Here is a 21,856-nt window from a genome sequence, read left to right on the forward strand (position 1 = left end):
GGCAATCTCTCTTTCATACACATGCACACCCACCTACCCACCCCTATTCTGCTCCCATTCCCTTTTCAGTCAATTAATTTTTAATTTATAGCTAAAGTGCTATCATTGCCTGAACTGTTGAACACGAACAAAATTAATAAAAATGCAAAACATTATCTCTGAAGTATCTGAACTTAATTTGTGAATTTAGAAACTATCTCCTTCATACCAGGGGTTAAAGCGATTTCCGCAGATAAAAAGTGTCTTGCCCATGTTTATTCACTGAAAGCTTGCTATCTATGTGGCCACGATGGGTGGATTGTTAGCCCCATTTAGAGGAGGTGCTCCTATAGGTGTCGGGGGGAGAAGAAGTGCACATGTAGATGGCATTTTCAGGTCTTCAAACATATTTTTCCAGTGAAAATCTACCGACAGAAACCTCAGTTGCAAGAGACCATGCATCCTTTGACCCACATCAAGTTTCAGAGCTAAAGTACTTGCTGTGCTTTTGCTTTGAGAGTTGATGCAAAGCCTGCAGGTATGAAGTAGGCACAGTCTTTATCCCATTAAAGATTATTAGAAAACTGCTCCCTAGGCCTGTAACATCATCTCCCAATGCTTAAGAGATAGAAGGTCTATTTGAATACATCACTGTGAGTCTATGTAAAGCCCATTCCTTTTGATATCTCTTTAAACTCCTGATTATATTTTTGTTTGCCTCCCTGTTAGACTGTCTTTTAATGTTATATTTTGAATATCCTTATAATGCTTGAGTTAGTTGTTGAGAATGGTGTTTTCGTGTGCCCATGGGCCTCAGCCCGACCCAGACCTTCAGGGCCAAGCCAAGGGTTGACGGTGGCCCCGCGTGGCTGACGGTCTACCCTCCGCCAGGCCGGCAAGCTCCCATGGTCAACATCCAAGGATGATGGAAGGTGAATGGTCCTCCGACCATTCCGGGCCCTTTTGGACCTGCTGCAAGCAGCACGGAGCAACAGGCCTGGCCTGAGGTTGAGGGCAGACGGGCCTTGACATGAAGACATGACTATGGAGTGATGCGACGGCATCCAGACGAAGACACATAGCTGATGCAACGGCATCCAGGGACGAGACTCTTGACATCCACAAAGGCAACACGAGGCATGGACATTGGCACTGTCTCTCAGGGCGCCCTACTCAGGCCACCCGCGGGACTGAGTCGCGGACCACCCTGTCCGTTATGTGCCCTACACAGCCCCAAAGGCTGGTCACGGACCACGACGGGAGCGGGACAGCACAGAAACACACATCCGGGACTTGGCGGCTCAGGAGCACAGGACAACTGTCCACCGGCAGGCTCGTCCACTCAGGAGTACTGCATCTGAGGGACCCCCGGCCTACCGGACCAGAAGGCTCGAGAGTGAAGACGAGGCGTGGCGTAGGAAAGGACATCAAGGAAGGCAGGAACACTAGGACGTAGAGGATCACGAAGACACCTGGACATGGACCTCAGGCACGAAGACTTGACATGGAACAGCAGGACGAAACAAGGAGCTCCTAGAAGACTGGAAGACCTTACATGGACTCTGGCAGGTCGGAGCCTCCAGAGCGAAGACTCCATGACGATGCAAGGCCAGGAACAACAGACGGAGCAGCCCTTTATAGGGCTGAGCAGGAAACAGTCATCAAGGTGGGGCCAAGACACTTCCTGTGTCTGGCCCTTTAAATGCTGAGAGAAGACGCGGCCACGCACCTAGGGAGAGTGCAGGAAGCTGTGCAGGACCACGGACATCGGCCTGCACCGTTGTCATCGCGGAAGACTTCAGAAGAGGCAGGGCTGGCCTGGGACGCAGGCCCAACGTCGGCAGCGGCTCCAGCTGCTGCAGGAGGCCCCGGGGGCGGCTCCAGCCGCTACTCCAGCCCGGGGCTGCGGCCTTAGTGCCGCGAAGAAGGAAGTCAGCGTCGGGGGCGGTCCCAGCCCCGTTGAAGGCCGCGGCTCTGGCCACGGGAGCCAGAGGAAGCACGGGCGGCCTCCGGGTCGCGTGGGCAGGCCGACAGTGGCGTCCTGCCGCGTCGGCGAAAACGGCAGCGTGGTAAGTGAGCCTGCTCACGGGGGGACCTGCGGGCAGCACGATTCATGACATTAGTGGATTGATTTAATTTTTGTGGTATATATATGAAAGGTTGAGAATTAAATAATATAATGTTATATAATGGAAGGATTATCAAGTGTATAATGGAAAATGATAAATAAAATAATTTAAAAAAAAAGAAAAAGAAAACTGCTCCCTATACCCCCTGTTATTGTTCGGTGTGGTTGTGGACCCCTGGGTCGTAGTGAGAGTTGGCTTCACCCTCAGGGAGGAGCCCTGTGGGGACTCACTACGACAGGCTCTAGCCTCAATAGACAGACAACAGTAATAGATTTTATTAAGCAGGAATGTAGGCAGCGCGGGTTACGCCGTGAATCAGGTGGAGATGAGAGAGAAGCACTCGTAGCAGAGGAGCAGAGAAGATGAAAGCACTCACTTGGTAGAGATGAGGCAGGTAACAGAGAGCACTCGGTAGTGGCCTGAGGTATGGGGTACTCCAAAGGTCTTGTCACCAAGGTGGTAGATGATGGTACTCACAGACAGAAGTAGTAGACTCCTGTAGGCGAGATGGCCCTCTGAGGAGCAGATAGCCAGAGCACAATAGGCCCCTGAGGAGTGGGTACCTTAAGTCCAATTTCAGTAGTCAGGAACGAATACTGCGAAGTGAAGAGAAGATCTCCGTAGGAGTGGAATCAGACAAGATGGAAGTCCTTGCTAACTCGCTGGATGTCAGGAAGCATAGGGTTTAAATACCTCTTGGCAGGTGACGTCACAGGTGGGAATGCCCCAGAGGTTTCCGCCTTGATGGCAACAAGAGGGAGGCTGATGCATGCATGGCCTAGGTAACTCCATCATCAAAATGGCGTCTGGGATCACTCACGTCGTCCCGGGGATGCTGGGGAGAGTGGCGTTTCCAGGCTAAGGCCAAAAAACTCCTCAAAATCACTGGAGCAAGCAAAAGAGAGGTGAGCAACAGAGGTCGCAGCCGTCTACAACCGAAGGGGCGCAACGCCCCCCTCCCCCCACCAGAGTACTTCCATTGAAACTCAAAGACAGCAACTGGCCCGTTATGATGGTCTCATGTGTGTCGCAGCCCCTCTCTTGGTTTTAAAATTTGGAAGAGAGACTAGTGGAGCTTTACGTGCTTCCCTAGCTCATCTTTTCACCATATGAGTCATCTTCTTGGACTATAGTGTGTAACACAACATGTTTGCTAATGTAGATATGCCTTGAGCTTCAATAGGTTGGGAAATACTAGTATAGGGCAATGATGAACAAACAGTGCCATAAATGTACTCTTTTAGGATGCAAATTAAAAATATGGCTATTCAAAAATGTATATAATTTAACTTAAGAACATCAGAATATATAAGAACCACAAAGAGGGGAAGGACAAAAGATAATATTCTATCATGAAGAACAAATCAAACAAGAGAATGCAAGACTTTCAAACTAGAGATGTGAATCGTGTCCTCGATCGTCTTAACGATCGATTTCGGCTGGGAGGGGGAGGGAATCGTATTGTTGCCGTTTGGGTGTGTAAACTATCGTGAAAAATCGTTAAAATCGTGAGCCGGCACACTAAACCCCCCTAAAACCCACCCCGACCCTTTAAATTAAATCCCCCACCCTCCCGAACCCCCCCCCCCAAATGCTTTAAATTACCTGGGGATCCGGCGGTGGTCCAGAACGGCCCCCTCAATAGAATCGTGTTGTCTTCAGCCGGCGCCATTTTTCAAAATGGCGGCGGCCATAGACAAAAATGATTCGACGGAGGAGGTCGTTCCGGACCCCCGCTGGACTTTTGGCAAGTCTTGTGGGGGTCAGGAGGCCCCCCCAAGCTTGCCAAAAGTTTCCTGGGAGTCCAGCGGAGTTCCGGGAGCGATTTCTTGCCGCGAATCGTTTTCGTACGGAAAATGGCGCCGGCAGGAGATCGAGTGCAGGAGGTCGTTCAGCGGCGGTCCGGAACCCCCGCTGAACAACCTCCTGCAGTCGATCTCCTGCCGGCGCCATTTTCCGTACGAAAACGATTCGCGGCAAGAAATCGCTCCCGGAACCCCACTGGACTCCCAGGAAACTTTTGGCCAGCTTGGGGGGGCCTCCTGACCCCCACAAGACTTGCCAAAAGTCCAGCGGGGGTCCGGAACGACCTCCTCTGTCGAATCGTTTTTGTCTATGGCCGCCGCCATTTTGCGGCGGCCATTTTGAAAAATGGCGCCGGCTGAAGACAACACGATTCTATTGAGGGGGCCGTTCCGGACCGCCGCCGTTCTGGACCACCGCCGGATCCCCAGGTAATTTAAAGCATTGGGGGGGGGGGTTCGGGAGGGTGGGGGATTTAATTTAAAGGGTCGGGGGGGGGTTTTAGGGGGTTTTAGTGTGCCGGTTTTCCTGCCCTCCCCCTTCCCCCGATTTACGATTTTTTAACGATAAATCGGGGGAATTGGTATTGTATCGTGGCCCTAACGATTTTTTGACGATTTAAAATATATCGGACGATATTTTAAATCGTCAAAAAACGATTCACATCCCTATTTCAAACAACCCTTGATTAAGCTGTGAAACCATCATCTTGTGCTAATTATCCATACTCTTTGCATTATGCACTTGATCAATTCTAACATGTACTAGAAAATTTCCCTTGATAGATATTAAGACCTACCCATGTATACCACGTTGGTAACCAATCTTAGGGGCCGATGCAATTTAAATGCGCTGAAAGCGGGCGCTAAGTGTTCAGCGCCTGCTTTCCTAATCTGCGCCCAGGCACCCCTCCTGTGATGCCATGCAATATTAAAATTAGAGGTGCGTTGTCAAGGAGGCGCTAGGGTTGCACACTGAAGTCCAACCATCAACCCCCCACCCCCTGCCCTCCCCCAAAATCAATACATTCAAACCCCCCACATCTCCGGACCCCCAAATTCCAACATCAAATCCCTTTCAAGGTTCTATGGGGGTTCTGGTGGGGGGGTTGGGGGAGAGGGAGGGTGCAGGGGAGTGGTCGATTGGAGTCCAACACCTTTGTTATTTTGAGTGGGCTTGATATTGACTTTGTAGGGGCAGGGAGTGGGGGGTTTGAATGTATTGATTTCAGGGGGGAGGCCAGCAGGTGAGGTTTGATGATTGGAGGACAGAGTGTGTAGGGTTGAATGTATTGACTTTGGAGGGACTAGGGTGTAGGGGGTTTGATGGTTGGACTTCAGGGGTGAGGAGGGCTAGAGGTTGTGACTTAAGGGGGTGGGAGGTATTGGTATTAGGGCCAGGGCCGCATTTTAATTGTGTGCTTTGGGGAGTAGGGAAAGAGGAAGGGGGCCAGACATTTTGGGGGTGTCAGGGCCACCTCGACTGGTAGCCCCGGGTTGAGATGGGGGTCATCACTGATCCCACTCAACCTCCCCATTTCCAGTGATTTTTTTTCCTTATGCCACTTTAAATGTGCAGCAGGAGCTTCAGGATCTGCGTTAGGGTCCTGGGCTTCCTGCCGCACATCTAAAGCATTTCAAATATGTGTCGATATTTCATCGTGGTTGACCACCTTATCAGTAGGCCATTTTAAAATATTTACATAAAATTGACCAGTAATGACATTCTTTGCATGCATTTGCATTATTCATGCATGTAAATCACATGCAAAGAAAGTCATTGTAATAGGGGAGGGAATCTGGGTGGGGAGGTGAAAATTTTATATATATCGCACAATATATGCTATATAATGCGCGTTAGAGCTCTAACATGGCTTGATGAGCTAGATAAGTAGACCACCCTGATCTACCCACTAGGGATGTGCAGCAGGGACGGATTAGTCCCATTCGGTATTCGTATTCTTCGGAACCCAAATCCATTGCATCCATTCTCGGGGGACCCCGATCCGTTCATTAGTTACATATGTATTCGTTTCCCCCTAAAAAAAACCCATCCCAACCCTTTAAATTTAATTAACTACAACACCCCACCCTCCAGACCCCCCAAGACTTGCCAAAAGTCCCTGGTGGTCCAGCGGGGGTCCGGAGCGATCTCCTGCACTCGGGCTGTCGGCTGCCGGTATTCAAAATGAAGCTGATAGCCTTTGCCTTACTATGTCACAGGGGCTACCGGTGCCATTGGTCAGCCCCTGTCACATGGTAGGAGCAATGGACGGACGGTGCCATCTTGGCATATACGTTGCAGATTGCAAATACGTTGCAAACGAATGCACACCCCTACTACCCACTGCATGTTCAATGGATATCAGGCTATCTACTTAGCCAGATAAGCGGCTTTCTCAGCTAAGTGGGCCCACTGAACATAGTAGGTGCAACTTATTCGGCTAAGTAGCGCTGAATATCGGCCTCCTAGATTTAGCCAGTCAGGGGGTAATTTTGTAATATCGCACATAAAAAAGTTGCCAAATATGAGCATAGTTTACACCAATTTTCAAAGCAGACTTGGGCGCATAAGTCCACTTTGAAAATTATTCTACCAAGTTACACCTGCTAAAATTTCCACACATATTTTTTGTAAAAATTTATGCAAACTCTTTTTAAAATCCAAAAATAAGCACATAAGTCTAAACCCTTTTGCAACTCTGACCCCAAGATTACCTCTATAAAGCCTGGGTAAACTTAGGAAAGATGTGTAATTTTACTCACATTTTGGGCAGGCGATTTTATAAAAGGCCATTTCTGCATGAAAATTAGTTTCCCAATGGAAGAGCGATTTTCACCCCTATATGATAGAACTTTCATGATCAGATGGGAACAGTCAGGATTTGTTGAATTTTGGTAGAAAGGTTAAGAATCTTTAGCAAACATTGCATGAGTCAAGTGAGGAGGGTAAGGGGATGCTGAGGAAATTGGCCTTCATGGACTAATTCTTCCATGTGTGGACAATTTTCAATGAGTTCCATCACATCTGATCTAAAGACACAGGAGCAGCACCTTGGGTCTTCATGCCCTTCATTTCGTCATGTGCGCTCACTAAAAGACAATTAATTGTGATCAGAATTAACCTGATTCTAACAGAGTATTAGAAGTAATTCTTTGAACTGCCATTTCTGATAGATTTCCTCCCAAACTCATTTTCCTTCTTCCACATTTTTCTATTTCAATGGATAATGCCATCATCCAACCTTAGGTTATCTTTGACTCTTCTCCATCCGTCTCTATTCACCTTCAAAATAATGCTAAAAAATTCAATTTCTTTTTGTATAATGTCTTTAAAATCTTCCAGTTCCTTTCTGACCATATTACCTAATCCACTCTCTTTGATTTCTGCAACCACCACCTTACAGGTCTGCTGCCAAACCATCCTTCTCCTCTACAATCTACTCAAAATTCAACAACTTATCTTCCTCCATTGACCTTATGATCATGTTAGCCCTCTTTTCACAGTTCTACATTGGCTCCCTGTCTCTGCATTCAATTCAAACTACTTCTTCTCTCCTACAATAACATTCATTCTGAGCTTTACGTTACCTCTCCTTTCTTATCTCTCCCTACAGTCCTCCTCATGACCTCCATTTGTCACCAATTGGTTCCTATTTGTGCCTTTCTCCTCCATTGCTAACTCTACACTTTCTGTCTTGTGTTACCATGTACCTGAAATGGCTATCTTGAGTTAGTGTGTGTTGGTCCTTCTCTTGCCATAGTTAAGTCCAGCTTAACCCACTTTTTTAGGTTGCTTTTAAACTGAAACTCCTGACTCTTCCTGATCTTGACCCTCTTTAGTGGAGGAGTAGCCTAGTGGTTAGAGCAGTGGGCTATGAATTAACCAGGGAAGTGAGATTCAAATCCTGCTGCTGCTCCTTGTGTCACTTCATCTCTATTACCTCCAGTACAAATTAGATTGTGAGCCCTCTGAATGTTATCCACTTCAAAGTGTCTAAAAGGTGGAATATAATTAAACATGTTTTTACTGATAGTCTTAAGCAATTACTGATAATACCTTGTTTCACAAAATCCTATCACTTTTCTGCATTAAAACAGCAGTGGTTACTTGTTAGAACAAAAGGAAAGTTAGCAGGTGAAGGAATTTAGCTTGTCAAAGACACTATTAGTAATTGATGTTTATATGGTTCATTACCTGCATTTCTTTTCAGCTGGGAATGAGAAGAGTTCCTGGAAAGATAACATTTCATGTTCATTTTTTTTAAGTTGTCCAGTTGCTATCTTGTTTAGAATATGTTAAGTGATGAGAATTGTGTAAAGTGAACTGTATGTAAACTAATTCATGAGAAATTGCATGCCACTGCAAGTCTTGTTACTTGTAATACAACAGTTAGTAAATATTCCTCATTCCAATTTCTCCTCCCTATCTCCAGGAAAATCGTTGATTTTGTTTTCCATTTCATAAATGGGGCTATTTGTTTGAACCCAGAATAAACAGGGTGGCCACTGTTCAATACTGATTGTCCTGTACATTCATCTTTACTAAATTGTGAGCTCTATGGAGCAGGAACTGTCTCTTTCTATCTGTATAGTGCTGCATATGATTAGTAGTGCTATTGACATAATAAGTAGTTGTAGTAGTAGTATCAGCCTTAAAATAATACTTTTATTGTTCAGTCATTGTGATAGGGAACACACCAATGACTGTATGTATTGTAGGCAAGGATTTACACATGCTGAGTAGGGATAGCAATGTGCTAAGTATAGGAGGAGCTGCAACACATAATGACAGACGCATGACCCCCCACCAGTAGAGGCCACTTACCAGTCCATTGAAAAAGGTGTGGATATGGTAAAGTGCAAAGGAAAGGATGGGATAAATGGACAAAGAAGGGGAGGGGGCAGAGTGATAAGGATAAGGGGAGAAATATGAGGAAAGTGGTAAGGGATAATGAGAGAAAGAAGAGAATAGAAAGTGGGTAAGGTTGATAAAGGGTTGTAGGAAAAGTGCTAACTAAAGATGTACAAAAGAAATAAGACTAACAAGGGATGGGTCATAGGAATGACACAGGCAAGAAGACTATAAAATTAAGAACCAAAGGCAAAAATATTGAGATAAAAGGCAAAGTTTTGTGTTTGGATGGTCGCAGGTCCGTCCTCACAACAGGCCACTCTTACCTCCAGCCCCAGATCGAAGGGAGCCCGCTGATGCCTCAACTGGGCCCCGGATGAAGATGCGGCTGGCCGCCACAGAGGCCTGACGCACTAGCATCATTGCTCAACGTGCGTGACTACGGCACCTTTAAAGGGTCTGTGGTGGGAAATCCACTGCGGCACCCCTGGATGACATCACTGGCCTTCCCCTTTATAAGACCCACTCTGGTCCTACCTCAGATGCCTCGGCAATAGGTCAAATTCCTCGGAGTAGCTGTTTGCTTCTTTGTTCCTGGTTCCGGTTCCTGCTTCTGTTCTAGTGCCTTGCTTTCATGTTCCTGGTTCCTTCTTGTGTCTTCGAAGTTCCTGCATACTTGTCTTGTGGTTCCTTATCTGTCTTCAGTGTCTTGCTGTTGTTCTGCCTTGCCTTATTTCCCCTGGTTTGATTTCTTGACTTGACCTTAGTTTGGATCACTGGCTTTGTCTTTGTTTGGATTCCTGGCTTGACTTCGGACTGCTCCATGACTACATTTGACTTCTGCCTGCCTTATGACCACTGCTTGCTCCTCGTCTTGTTGAACTCCACCTGCCCCTCTTGGCTCTGCTGTCTGCTGCCTGCTCCAACCACTGCTTGGACTGACTTCGTCCTATTCTCGCTGGCCAACAACATCTTCTGAGTCATAGTGGATAACACATTGAAATCATCGGTTCCGTGTGCTGCGGCAGTCAAAAAAGCAAACAGAATGTTGGGAATTATTAGAAAGGGAATGGTGAATAAAACAGAAAATGTCATAATGCCTATGTATCGCTCCATGGTGAGACCGCACCTTGAATACTGTGTACAATTCTGGTCACCGCATCTCAAAAAAGATATAGTTGCGATGGAGAAGGTACAGAGAAGGGCGATCAAAATGATAAGGGGAATGGAACAGCTCCCCTATGAGGAAAGACTAAAGAGGTTAGGACTTTTCAGCTTGGAGAAGAGACAGCTGAGGGGGGATATGATAGAGGTGTTTAAAATCATTATAGGTCTAGAACAGGTAGATGTGAATCAGTTATTTACTCTTTCAGATAATAGAAGGACTAGGGGGCACTCCATGAAGTTAGCATGTGGCACATTTAAAACTAATCGGAAACATTTCTTTTTCACTCAACGCACAATAAAACTCTGGAATTTGTTGCCAGAGGATGTGGTTAGTGCAGATAGTGTAGCTGTGTTTAAAAAAGGATTGGATAAGTTCTTGGAGGAGAAGTCCATTACCTGCTATTAATTAAGTTAACTTAGAAAATAGCCACTGCTATTACTAGCAACAGTACATGGAATAGACCTAGTTTTTGGGTACTTGCAGGTTCTTATGGCCTGGATTGGCCTCTGTTGGAAACAGGATGCTGGGCTTGGTGGACCCTTGGTCTGACCCAGTATGGCATTTTCTTATGTTCTAATGGATTCATCTCTTCACAGAGGCCCATGCCTAAGTCCAGCCAGCCCCAGTAACCAAGGGCTCAACGTAAGGGGGAGCAAGTGCTGATATTGGCAAAGTTCCTATTGGGCCTCTGCTCCAGCCAGCTCCACCTGCCAAAGGGAAGGACCTGCAGGAACCCTCCCTGTGGGTAGCACCAACAGCACCTCGGTCCAAGAATCCACTTCCACAACACAAAGGTAATAGAATATTGAAGAAAATTAAGAAATAAAGTAGAAGTAGAGAGAGTATAACATATATAAGATATGCCATACTGCGTCAGACCAAGGGTCCATCAAGCCCAGTATCCTGTGTCCAACAGTGGCCAATCCATGTCACAAGTACCTGGCAAGTGCTCAAACATCAAATAGATCCCAAGATTCCTTATTGATTAACTGCAGTTATCCAATCCTTTTTTAAATCCAGTTACACTAAATGCCATAACCACATCCTCTGACAATGAATTCCAGAGCTTAACTATGCATTGAGGAAAAAAAAGAATTTTCTCCAATTTGTTTTAAATGAGCTACTTGCTAACTTCATGGAGTGCCCCCTAGTACTTTCATTATCTGAGAGAGTAAATGACCAATTTACATTAACCTATTCAAGTCCTTCCATGATTGTGTATCATATCCCCCCTCAGCCATCTCTTCTCCAAGCTGAACAGCCATAACCTCTTTAGCCTTTCCTCATGGGGAGCCATTCCATGCCCCTTATCATTTTGGTTGCCCTCATCTGCACTTTCTCTAGTACAACTATCTCCTTTTTTAGATGCAGAGACCAGAATTTGACACAGTATTCAAGGTGGGGTCTCATTATGGAGCAATACAGAGGCATTATGACATCTACCATTTTATTTGCCATTCCCTTCCTAATAATTCCTAATATTCTGTTTTCTTTTTTGACCGCCATAGCACACTGAGCTGATGATTTCAATGTATTATCCACTATGACACCTAGATCTCTTTCCTGGGTGTTAACTCCTAAGGTAGAACCTAACATTGTGTAACTCTAGGGATGTGAATCGTTTTTTGACGATTTAAAATATCATCCGATATATTTTAAATCGTCAAAAATCGTTAGGGCCACGATACAATACCAATTCCCCCGATTTATCGTTAAAAAATCGTAAATCGGGGGAAGGGGGAGGGCAGGAAAACCGGCACACTAAAACCCCCTAAAACCCACCCCCGACCCTTTAAATTAAATCCCCCACCCTCCCGAACCCCCCCCCAAATGCTTTAAATTACCTGGGGATCCAGCGGTGGTCCAGAACGGCGGCGGTCCGGAACGGCCCCCTCAATTGAATCCTGTTGTCTTCAGCCGGCGCCATTTTGCAAAATGGCCGCCGCAAAATGGCGGCGGCCATAGACAAAAATGATTTGACGCAGGAGATCGTTCCGGACCCCCGCTGGACTTTTGGCAAGTCTTGTGGGGGTCAGGAGGCCCCCCCAAGCTGGCCAAAAGTTCCTGGGAGTCCAGCGGGGTTCAGGAAGCGATTTCTTGCCGCGAATCGTTTTCAGTACGGAAAATGGCGCCGGCAGGAGATCGACTGCAGGAGGTCGTTCAGCGGCGGTCCGGAACCCCCGCTGAACGACCTCCTGCAGTCGATCTCCTGCCGGCGCCATTTTCCGTACGGAAAACGATTCGCGGCAAGAAATCGCTTCCTGAACCCCGCTGGACTCCCAGAACCTTTTGGCCAGCTTGGGGGGGCCTCCTGACCCCCACAAGACTTGCCAAAAGTCCAGCAAGGGTCCGGAACGACCTCCTGCGTCGAATTGTTTTTGTCTATGGCCGCCGCCATTTTGCGGCGGCCATTTTGCAAAATGGCGCCGGCTGAAGACAACAGGATTCAATTGAGGGGGCCGTTCTGGACCGCCGCCGTTCTGGACCACCGCTGGATCCCCAGGTAATTTAAAGCATTTGGGGGGGGTTCGGGAGGGTGGGGGATTTAATTTAAAGGGTCGGGGGTGGGTTTTAGGGGGTTTTAGTGTGTCGGCTCACGATTTTAACGATTTTCACGATAGTTTACACACCCAAATGGCAACAATACGATTCCCTCCCCCTCCCAGCCGAAATCGATCGTTAAGACGATCGAGGACACGATTCACATCTCTAGTAACTACAGCAAGGGTTAATTTTCCCTATATGCATCGCTTTGCACTTGTCCATGTTAAATTTCATCTGCCATTTGGAAGTCCAATCTTCCAGTCTCACAAGGTCCTCCTGCAGTTTATCACAATCCATTTGAGATTTAACTAATCTGCATACTTTTGTGTCATCCACAAATTTGATCACCTTACTAATTGTACCCCTTTCCAGATCATTTATAAATATATTAAAAAGCATCGGTCCAAGTATAGATCCCTGAGGCACTCCACAATTTACTTTTTTTCACTGTGAAAACAGACCATTTAATGCTACTTTCTGTTTCCTGTCTTTTAACTAGTTTGTAATCCACGAAAGGACATTGCTTCCTATCCCATGACTTTTTAGTTTTCATAGAAGCCTCTCATGAGGGACTTTGTCAAATGCCTTCCGAAAATCCAAATACACCACATCTACCAGTTCACCTTTGTCCAAATGTTTATTCATCCTTTCAAAAAAATGTAGGAGATTTGTGAGGCAAGGCATTCCTTGCATAAACCAATGATGGCTATGTCCCATTAAACTGTGTCTATCTACGGTAAATGTTTTGTGATTTTATTCTTTAAAACAATTTCCACAAAATGCTGCAGGGACCATCCTGGATAAATGGCTTTTCAATGGTATAGTTGCTGATGCAGATAGTAGGGATGTGGTTTCATTTAAAACAAAGTGAAAAACACAACAAATAAGGCTAATTTGTTTCATTTGGAGGGCCCCAAACCGAATTGGGGCTCCCGAATGAAACGAACCTTACTCATTCGTTTTGTTTTAATTTCATTCTTCGGACCTATATCCAGGCCTGAAGCTGGGGCCTCGGCCAGGGCATAGGCCAAGGCCTATGCCCAAGCATGAAGCCGGGGCTTCACCTAGGGCATAGGCCAAGGCCCAAACCAGAGGCTGTGGCCTAGGCCCGAGCACGATGCCTGCCAGGGCCAAGGCTGAAAACCCCTGAAAATTAAAAAAAAAAAAAAAAAAAACATACTTGATCCATTGGGTATCCAATGAAAGCCAGGTCCCAACACCTGGACCCAGGCCCAATGCCATAACCTGACCCAAAAAACAGGGCTTCTGCCTATGTTTGGTCCTGTCACCGAGGCCTTGGCTCGGACCCAGGCCTGACTCCATGTCATGACCTAGAGGCGAGGTCCTGACATAGGGACCTTGGTCTGGGCTGTGGCCTGGACCTAGGCCAGTCTCTATGACCTGACCTCCCTACACCGGGCCTGGGTTGTGTCACAGCATCAGGCCGGTTACAGGCCAAGGTCCCAGCCTCAGGACTTGGCCTCCGGATCAGAAAGCAGCATCGGGCCTTGGTCCGGGCCAAGGCCTCAGCATCGGGACCTGACCTCTGGGTCAGGTTGCAAGATCAGGCTTGGGCTCAGGCTCCAGCCCTGGTGTCAGGACCCAGCCTCCTGGTCAGTTCGTGGTGTCTGGCCTGGATCTGTGCCAAGGTCCTGGCATCAGGACCTGACCTCCGGGTCAGGCCATGGCTTTAGGCCTGGGTCTGGGCTCTGGCCTAGGCCAAGGTATCGGCATTGAGTAAGCCGAAGCCACAGCTATCACCATGGCCTAGGCCTATGCAAGTCCAAGGCTTCAGCCTACTCCTAGCCAGTGGATTCCCACTTGACCAAGTAAGTGGGGTCCATGGGGATCCTGGCCCTAGCATTTTTATGGGAGTGTGGGATGAAGGCCTCGTTTTTTAATTTTTTGGGACATTATTTGGGGGTGGGTTATTGTTCACATAAATGAAATGAATCAAGCAATTCTCCTAGCGAAATTCTTGGGAAAAAAATCTCCTGAAAATGAAACGAAAATGAAAACACATTTTTTCCCATACACATCTCTAGCCGGTGGCAGCTAGGTATCCTAGTCATAGAAGCAAGGATTATTGATCCAGGAATGAAACTCTTTTCAGCCTGTACATACAGCAGTGTTCCAAGTGGATTCCTAGGAGTGGGGAAAAATACTGCTCTTTTCCCTTCCCACTACCCCTTTTTTGTTTTTTTTACCTTTTTTTCAACTGCTGCATTAAGCAATCCCATTTTTTCTTCCCCTGAGAAGCATACAAGTTAGTTTTTCTTCTTTCCCTACCCCACCCTTTTTTTTTTTTTGCTAGCTACTTTCCTTTTCTTGGGCATTTTCACCAATTGGAGCCCTGCTGCTACTCCAGAAAGGTAAGCATTTTTTCATCTTTTGGAAGCTCCTTCTAGGGTAGCAGTTACAGTGGACTTTGTGCTATGTAACAACTTGTGCCTGGGGAAACAGCAGAGAAGCAATCAAAAAGGAAAGCTTTTGTTTTTAAGTTTGTTTTTCTTTTAGGTTTAGTAGCTGCTCTCAGCCATAGTGTGGCTTGGGTGTGGCCCCCTTTGCAAGCTTGAGCAGCCCAATTAAGGAAAATCCCACAAAGCAGTGGAGACATTGGCCGGCAACATATGCTCTAATGACTTATGCTGCCGGTATTAGGATGTCACCTACTACACAGCCTCATCCTACCTTGCTGCCCCCTGCTATGACACTTCCTCACCAGCAGAGGACTTTTACAAACTCTACTCTTAGCCGTCAGAACCAGCTCCTCAGTAACCAACCTGAATCAGCCCGTGGTGCAGCCTTCTTCCCACTAGGAGTCCTCAGCAGGTTTGGCTTCCAGAACTTGCCAGGCTCCTCCTTCCTGCCTGCAACATACCCAGCCTCAGCTCTATTTAAATTTGCCTTCTCAGAACCTTCTTGCTGGTTCATTGAGTTACTTTTAGCTCTTTGTCCTGGCCTCTCTTCCTCACTCCGTGACCTTCAAGCCTTCCTGCCTTGTCTTGCCTTGTGGCCTTAGGGCCTTCTTGCTCTCAGCCTTGTCCTGTGCCATTCAGGCCTCCTGCCTAGCTCTGTAGCCTTTGGGCCTTCTGTGTTATCTGTCTTGTCCTGTTCTTGTCTTATCTGTGTCGTGTCCTGTCCTGGCTTCATCCTGCCTTCATAGCCAGCCCTTACGTCCAGCTCTGTATTACCATATATCCAGCCCTTGCCTCCAGCCCTTTACTTCCCTGGCATTCAATTCTGGTCTCCAGTCTGTCCTCGCCTCAGCCTCCAGTCTGTTTTCACCTCAGCCTCCAGTCCAGTTGTGCTTGTTCAGCTAAGTCCTACTGGCCCCCAGAACCCAAAAGCTCAACCTGCGGGGAAGGGGGCTGATTAGGCAGAAGACCAACCCAACTTTAGCCATGATATTCAGTTGGCATACCCAAGTCCTACTGGCCCCCAGAACCCAAGGACTCAAACTGCTGGAGGAGGGGGCTGGCTAGGCAGAAGACAAAACCAGCTCCTGCCTTGTGGCTCTGCCCTGCTCCCGAGAAGGCATCCCTAAACACCACCACTATGCCTCCGCTATTGCTAAATTGGTAAGCCTGAAAGGGATACTAGGGGTCACTAAGGCAAGTGGGAAGGTTGTTATACTCCTCACTTCTACAGCCACAATCACTGTAGCCATATGACTGGATGTTCCACCCAGCAGTTGAGGCCAGAAAAGAGGGTGATAATGTCAAACATACTACACTCCTCCTGGACGACACTTTGAAGCCACATTTGAGTGCCCTAGGGGAGGTCTTATTGGACATCTCAGTGATCCCCCTGGGGCACAGGAAAGAAGAGCTGTGGCACCTGGAATCCTTCAGGCATCGGGTCATCATCCAATTGCCTGGAGAACAGCAGGGGGCAAGGGGGTGGTTTCATTTTTTTTAAACTTGGCCCATCCTATAAGGTATATTATTCCACCAGCAAGGAAAAGCAATTTCACTGTCACAAACCAATGCACCTTCCTTGCCCGTCCTGCCTCTGAGGCCCTTCAGCCCTCAAGGAATGTTGTTTCTCTGCAACCCAGGAAATCTGGAGGTGTGCCTACAATGTTATCAGAGTCTGGGAGAATGCCAGAACAGTCCAGCTCTTCGGGGATAGTCCCATTGACTCAAGTGACTGTCAAGGAGATGCCATTGATGGTCACTTTTGTTCTCTTCCCAAAAGGGAAGCCTGGAGACACCACAGAGAAAAAAAAAAAAGAGGACAAAAAAGAGATCACCAGAAGGGTTGGAGATGGTAAAGGGAAGAAGCCTCAGAAAGCCAGCCCTTCTCCCAGAGGAGTACTGAAGAACAGTACAGACTGAAGTGGCTCTTCCACTGATTTCCTGCCATAAGCTGATAGATGAACCACAGAGGGAAAAAGCAGTCACAAAAGGACGGCCAAGAAAGAGACCTCTCCACAGTAAAGAAAGGTCAATATCAGAGCCATCATCCCTCTTGGAAGCCCCAGGACCATTGTCACTATCTCCATCCATGAGCGTAACAGCAAGTAATCCTCCTCCCCCCCCCCCCCCCCCCCCCCCCCCCCCCCCAACCTCAGCTTCAGATGAGATGGAATCCTGGGCCAGGAAGAGTAAGATAAAAATTCAGGCAGTCATGCACCGTACAGCCCTAGAGGTGGCGCATGACCCCCATAGTCCCCCTGGTACATCCTCTCCCTCCCCCATTTAAAGTATAGGAAATGGAAAAAAGGGACATGTATCCCTCTAGCAAGGGGAGAGGTTTAACGGAGGACTGACCAAGGGTGTTGAGATATCCCAGGTGACTTGGATGGACTCGCCTGGGGTGGCCTCCACCTTAATATCAGAGGAGTCAGACCTCCTCTCTTAAGGTACAAAATGAGGCTAAACATCATCCAGAGGGCCTATTATTTGCACTTCCAAATTCTTAAGAAAAAAGGAAACTAAAAATTGATTATTCAGTTAAGCCAGTTCATAGTTTAAGATCCTTGTCAAGAGGACAAATGGCAGGTTAAATACTTTTTTCAAGCAGAGCTAGATACTTAAATCAGGTTGGCTCTGAAAGGAATTAAAATGAGGGGAACCTCTAGTTTTTAAAATTGAACAGGTTTTTTTCCCTAGGAAAAACCCTATGGATCAAGGGGAAAACCTCATAACTGTTCTTTCTTTCCCCTAATCTAGAAGGTGTTAGAACTGGATACCTCAAATTCTGAACCCAAGTATGATTATTTCTCTATTCTTCTTTGGAAAAAATGCTGCATAAGTGTGTAATCATACTTGTTGATTGTGCAAAGTGACCCTTACCATGATTAATGGACAGCTGAGAATACTCCTGCTTCATGAAGATGCCCAGCTTATTGAAGATAACTTCTGTCTAAATGCCTGCTAAGTTTAATGGTCAGACTGGTTTCTGTCTTTTCACATCATACTCCACAATTGTGGAATCATGGTTTATCGTCAGTGGTTTCTTGGCTGACGCGGAGCCGCCATAATAAATCAGCTAGGTTAACAGGAGGGGAGGGGGAGGTTTCAGAGAGCAGTGAAACAGGTCTATTACACTCAGACAGTTTAAAGCAGTTCCCTTTATTTTTAATCCTATTTATTGGAGTAGGGGACTGCCAGCAATTGTGAGAGTCTCATAATGTGTGACTTAGAGACAACACAACAGTTCATTGTCCCTAAGATGTCCTTGCGCTGCTCAATCCATGTGCACACAAGAGCTCTTGGGGACTTTGAAAATGATAAATGTGTTACCTTTTATAAAGGTCAATAATAAGTGGAATGGCAAGTGACAAGTTACTCAGGTAACTTTAGCCAAAATATTCAATGTGATACAAGTCCCGCTGAATATGCTTGGTTATGTTTAAAGGTTTTTGGTACATTTAACTGGGTGTCCTCTACCCCAACCAGACTTAGCCAGCTAAGTTGAAGTTGCCTCTGTACTGCCTCTTCCCAAGCTAAATCTTATCATTTAGTAGGGCAAGAAATTGAAAATACTGAACTTAGCCAGATAAATCCCTTTGCTATGGACCTTATAGTTGCTAGGGGGAGGGACAGAGACTCAGCAAGGAACCTTTGTTCCTGAACGGCAGCGACAACGCCGAAGGCAGCAAGGACTGCCTGGCCTCCATCAACTACCTTTTTCTCCAGCAGCTGCGGCAGCAGCAGTGACAACGAGAGGAATGCTCCCCCTGGAGTGAGGAGAGAGATGCCGGTGCCGCGACAATGAAGCCCGTACCCCGCCTGCCCACCACCGCCCACCGACATTGGATCTGAACTCCGGCAGCGAAGCCAAAGGCAGCAAGACCTGCCTGGCCTCCATCAATGACCTTCTTCTCCAGCGGAAGCGGCAACAAGAGGAACGCTGCCCCCTGGATCGAGGAGTGAGACACCAGCGCCACAATAACAAAGCCCGCCTCCCGCCTGCCCACTGATGTCAGATCTGAACTGCGGCAGCGACGCCGAAGGCATTTGCGCCAAAAGGCATACACCATTGGCTCATGCATGAAGGAGCACAACAAGAGAGCTTGCCCCTTTGTGAACACCTTCATGCAGACCTGAAGTTCTGACCCGAAGTGCCTACCCCATTGCACCTGGTTGTAATGGCTACAACCATGGATCAGATGTGCTTCATCGAGACAATCCTAGGATGGGGTTGGTATAGAGATCTAAGGAGTGCCCCAAGAAAGAAGCAAAGAAGGAACACAAATTTGATCCTCCCTACCATAAGTAACATCTCCTCTGCTATCTCTTCCTGCTTAATGTTTACACTGCTCCTCTAAATGTTCAGTCACTGTCAAAAAAAATCCCTCTCTTTCTGCTAAAGATATAAATCCCACTATTTTTTGCATCTCTAAAACCTAGCTGAATGACAAAAATAATGTACTCTTAAACCAAATTTCACAACCTAAACATGATGTATTTCACTTTTCTAGACCTAAACGAAAAGGTAGGGGCTTATTAAAAATTAGTAAAAAAAAAAAAAAAAAAAAAGAGCTTAAGCTCTACTTACCAAGTAGAGATTAACCTTCCCTATGAGGTAGCAATTCTAAAATCCCCACAACTAAATTTAGGACTGGTTATTGTTCACCAGGATTACTACAAAAAGATTGCTCACCACTGATTGAATTATTTGCTAGGGTGTTCCAATATCCAGAATCTACCCTAATTGTAGGAAACTTTAACCTACATGTAAATAAAACATCGAGAACAGTAGCCTGTGAAATGTTTATAGAGACAATAGAAGCTTTAGGATGGTCCCAATTTGTTTCTAAAGCCACTCATAAAGCGGGATATGTCCTATATCTAATATTTGCCAACAGCAGCAACTGTCTAACCAATACTTCTCACACTATATTACATTGGTCTGATCACCAATTAATAAAGGTGGAAATAACTAGGGATGTGCATTCGTTTGCAACAAAATAGGAATTAGAGACAATATTTCCTATTCCGTTGCATTTCGGGGGGGGCGACAAAACGATAAGAAAACCCATGAAATTTCGTGTGGTTTTCTTATTGTTTTTCGGATGGCCCGCACCATTTTTTAAGATGGCGCCGGCCTTCCACTGCTCCTATCATGTGACAGAGGCCGGCCAATGGCACCGATAGCCCCTGTCACATGGCCCGTCGGCACCATTTTGATTAGTGGCAGCCGACGGCCCAAGAGGGGGAGATCGCTCACGGGACCCAGCTGGACCACCAGGGACTTTCCGTACATCTTGGGGGGGGGGGGGGTTGGGCAATTCTTGGGGGGTCAGGAGGGTGGGGTTGCAGTTAATTAAATTTGAAGGGTTGGGGGTGGGGTTTTTTTTTGTTTTTTCTTACAACCCCCCGTTGGAATTCATGAAATCTGAAGGGTTGGGGCGGGTTTCAGGCTTCATTTCAAGGCATACAAAATAAAATCGGCCCGAACCATGGGAAAACGAAATTTCCCGTGGCGGGCCGATAAGAAAGGCCAAACCAAAAGGTTCAGCCAAATCACATCCTTAGAAATAACCCTCCTCAAACAAACTCATAAAAGTATAGATAATATTCATACTTTTACTTTCAGAAAAAGATAAAATGGAGGTACTTGCAGAATCAATATTTATTTATTATTTATTTATTATTATATAGAAAATAAACTTCTCGAATTAAATCAAGCCAATGCCTCTCCAGCATTTGACTCCAGGGATCATATTGTCAATGACATAACTGAAAACCTTAGTCCTGTCCAGACAAAAACTATTAACAAACAAAGGAATACCTCTAAATTAAGAAGCCCTGATACAATGCTAATTTAAGACGCACTAAACAGAACCTTAGAAAATTAGAGAAAAAAAGGCAGAAATGCCCATTTTCTGAATCCCTAGGAAAATATAAATCCTTCCTAACAAAATATCCAAGCACTAACCAATAAAGCAAAAAAGGATTACTATGCTAAACAGATTCATGGGATGATATGCAATTCTAAATTGCTCTTTATGTTGTTAAACATCTAATTAAGGACCCGTCATCCTCCATCCCGAGAAATTGCAATTTCTTCAAGTCTGCTTGCAATGAATATGCCTCATCCTTATTAGACAAAATCAATAGCTGAAAATTCAGTTCCCTATCTGTTCTCCCACAAAAGCTCCTGAAGATACACATGGCCTGGTTAAGTGGTCCACATTCGACAGAGCAACTAGTCTTGAAATTAGTCAAATCATTGTTAAAATTAATCTCGCTATTCTCCCACGTGACCCAATCCCAGCCAGTTCCTTGAAACAAGTGCACAGTGTTATCACTGCAACAATTACAACTTTAATTAATCTCTCTCTCTCTCAGAAGGAATAGTACCACTTGGATTAAAGCAAGCTGTGATAAAGTCAATTATGAAAAGCAAAACCAGCAGAACCGATAACTGGGATAACTATAGGCCCATATCCAACTTGTCTTTTCTGTTGCGGAGGTGGACCCTTGGCCTGAGATGGAGTTGATGCTACCTGTGGGGAAACCCCCACGGGCCCCATCGGGAGACAGAACAGACCAGGAAGTGGAGACCAACTGGAGCTGCGCCAATACTAGCCCTTGTTCCCTGCAGGTTGAGCCCTTGGGAACCGGGGCTGGCTGGTCTTAGGCGGGCCTCCGCGTGGTTGATCCCAAGGAAGATGTACAGGACAGATAGCCAGGAAGCAGTAGAGACACAGGGTCCAAAGGAGCAGAGTTCGAATCAGGGCCTGGGTCCAGAAGCCTGGACAGGCTGAGGCAGGCTAGAGAACAGGAACAAATTTAGTCTGGGCTTGTAAGTAGGCAGAAGCCTAAGAGAGGTCAAGTCCAAGTAATCAGCTGGAGGCAGAGTCAGGTTCAAGCTGGAGTCAGGGCAGGCAGCTGGAGATGGTCAGGTGCAGGCTGAAGTCAAA

The sequence above is a fragment of the Rhinatrema bivittatum genome, chromosome 3 (genome assembly GCF_901001135.1).
Source record: "Rhinatrema bivittatum chromosome 3, aRhiBiv1.1, whole genome shotgun sequence".
Classification (NCBI taxonomy): domain Eukaryota; kingdom Metazoa; phylum Chordata; class Amphibia; order Gymnophiona; family Rhinatrematidae; genus Rhinatrema; species Rhinatrema bivittatum.